The following is a 2,867-nucleotide window of genomic DNA, read 5'->3' as shown; positions in this document are numbered from 1 at the left end:
ACCACAACTTCCCTCCCCATGTTTCGCCGACTCCGACGGAGATTGACTTGCAGAGAAATGGTCCAGCAGGCTGTACAGGGAGGAGCTCCAGCTGCTTACGCCCAAGAAATGGAGAGGCTAACCGCTAAAGAATCCCTTCTTCTTGCTGTGAGTCTCAAGTTTTAAGAATTTGTGTATTGTAGTTGATAAGACCTAGCATTTGAGCTTTGAATTTGGGATTATCTATTTATTCAGTTTAAGGATTCTGGGGGGTTTTCCAAGCTTCAATTTTTATGGGATTTTTACTTGTTCAAGCTAATCAGGTCGCCATTCTTGGAGGGTCGGTGGGATTTTTTCCAGGGCTGATGTCTTCCACGCAGTAGTTGAGGTGAGTCTTTCTTTGATTTAGAAAGCGATTTTTTCATTCTTTGTTTCAATTTGTTTGGCAAAAGAGATGACTTGCGGCTCATTAGATTATTTTGCATATGCTTTTTTCTTTTTGAACTTTCTCTCACTCTTTTCCCTCGTTGAAGAATAGCAAAATAAAAAGGGTAATCTTTATTTCTCCTTCGACATTGACAAAGAGTTTATGATTTTTGTTAATATTTTTCACATGCAGCAATAATTCAAAGTTTACCCATACCAGTTTAGGTCAATGTATATCATGTGCCCATAATAATAATAAGCAATTATAAACTAACATATGATGCTGAACACTACTTGAGTTGTCAACTCAAATTACAAGTTACTGAACTTTGATCACTCATAAGAAGTTAATTCAAGTAGTGATGAGCACCCATACCAGTTTCCTCCATTGCTGCCTGCTATGATGTGCATAATCTCTTTTCTTAGCTGTGGTTATCTCTGTTTTTGGTCTTGATGATTAACTGTTATATGGTTTTTTTTTGTGTTACAATTTGTACTTGTTTCTGTTATAAAGAAATAATAGTCTGGTTGTTTTCAATATATTGTTTTGGGTTATCTTTCAGGAGAGTTTTGGTTGCGTTGGACTTTGTCAAAGAAAATTTGTCAGGGTTATATTTCCCATTTGATCTGTGACATTCCATATTCCAATTTCTTCTATGTTGACCAACCCTCTTTGACCCATTTTCTCTGTATTTTGGTTTGTATAGGCACGAAGTTCAAAATTACTCTGTGTTAATAATAAAAGGAGAAAAAAATGGCATCTTTATTTTGTGTTAATAATATTAAAATCAGAAGCTTCTAATTTTGAAAGATGAGAATATACTAACTTGGCCATGTTTATTAATCTTCCCAAAGTCTTAATACTTCATATGGTTTAAAGATGATTTGAGCACTGATACCATTGTTATTAGCCCAAGTTTGCAGTGAGAAAAGGTTATGGTTGGAATCTGAAGCTAATGATTTTTGACATTTTTACTGCAATAACGAGAAAGATTTAGTATGTTCATTATAGAAGCTATATATTCGACATAGCAACAATAAATTAGCTCAATGTGAAATGAAACCTGTTTCAATCCACTTTTACCATTAAATTTGTTTTATGCATTGTAGAGAGTAGTTTTTGAATTTGAATCATGGACTTTCTATTTATCTTGTTCCGATCTGCAGTCCATGCAACGAGGCGATCCAGCTTGGGTTGGTTTTATATATGCCTTCTTAATCTTTTCTGGAGTGGTATGGCTTCTATCTTTCAAGAACTCAAATAAAGTAATGTGATTTCTGCTTAAAATTGTAACACTTTTGTACAGAACTAATGGCAAGTTGAAATCTTAATATTTAAATCACTTTTATGGACTACAAGGAGATTATTGGAATGAATCAAGTTGTAGTGTGAGATAGAAGTTATTTAGGACAGTTATAAATTTTCAATTCATTAATATGTTTATTATGGCAGCCAACAAGGTTTGACAAGTTTTGGTATATGATTAACTTTTGTATGAATTTCTTGAAAAGTTTGTGTATACACTTGAAAGACAAAAGGCTAAATTATGTAATTGCGAAATTGCAAAATTTAATATCTGATTTCTTAAGTCATGCACACATGAGAACTTATACTGCAATTTGATGTTTTCTTAGATATTAAATGCTTTTCTCCCCCTCTATAGCAACGTTTTGTTGCTTATTCTTTGGAAAACCGACATAGATGTTCCTTTAATATCTTTAGATTTCTGACTTCCTTATGTTTTAATTCATAGAAGTAGAGAATACAAAGAAAATAGAGTTGCTGATTGTGTTCATTTTAAGAATTAAATGATCTTTTTATTCAGATTAGAAAAAGTAAATTCGCAAAGATTAACTTGTTTATTGACTAGTTGATTTGATTTTTTTTTCAGTCAATTGAGGTGTTGACCGAATCTCAATATTTCCAGAATGTTATGCGCGTTGGTTTCCGGCTGAGATCAACTTTGGTAAAGTCCTCTTTTATGTTAATACTGTGAATTCTGTTATAATGTCTAATTTTGTCAACTTTTTAGGTGGCTGCTATATTTAGAAAATCATTACGATTGACTCATGAGAGTCGCAAGAGTTTCTCTACAGGAAAGATAACAAATATGATTACCACAGATGCTAATTCACTTCAGGTAAATATGATTCAGATTTGTGTCTTATTTTCCCCTATCTCCTTCATTTTTACCCTTTTTCTAATAGTTTCTTTCTAGTATGTTCTTGTTTCCAGTTATTTTATATTTTCTTATCCTGAGAATAAATTTCTTGTAGTTCAATAACTGGACTGTTTTCTCTTTATTGTTTCCTGCCTCATTATACAGGTGGGGAATTTGGCTGCTCCAGTTGAAGAATGGACCGTTAATGGGACAGCTTTAACTGCACTAATGGACGTGGAGAGAAGACATGGTACTACTGTAACCTTTATTTATGCATTCAGACAGTAATTATCATCCATC

The 2,867-nt window shown here is 33.2% G+C and overlaps 1 long non-coding RNA gene across 1 annotated transcript; it reads left to right on the top strand.

The window, feature by feature from the left end:
• Positions 1–1,570: 1,570 nt before the first annotated feature.
• LOC133784330 (uncharacterized) lies at positions 1,571–2,551 on the top strand. Its single transcript, XR_009871283.1, has 3 exons — positions 1,571–1,638; positions 2,298–2,372; positions 2,439–2,551. It is a non-coding gene; the product is annotated as an uncharacterized LOC133784330 (long non-coding RNA).
• The last annotated feature ends 316 nt before the right edge of the window (positions 2,552–2,867 follow it).

The sequence above is a fragment of the Humulus lupulus genome, chromosome 6, assembly GCF_963169125.1.
Source record: "Humulus lupulus chromosome 6, drHumLupu1.1, whole genome shotgun sequence".
NCBI classification, from domain to species: domain Eukaryota; kingdom Viridiplantae; phylum Streptophyta; class Magnoliopsida; order Rosales; family Cannabaceae; genus Humulus; species Humulus lupulus.
Note: the sequence above shows the minus strand (reverse complement) of the source record. Positions and strands in the feature narration are given on the sequence as shown.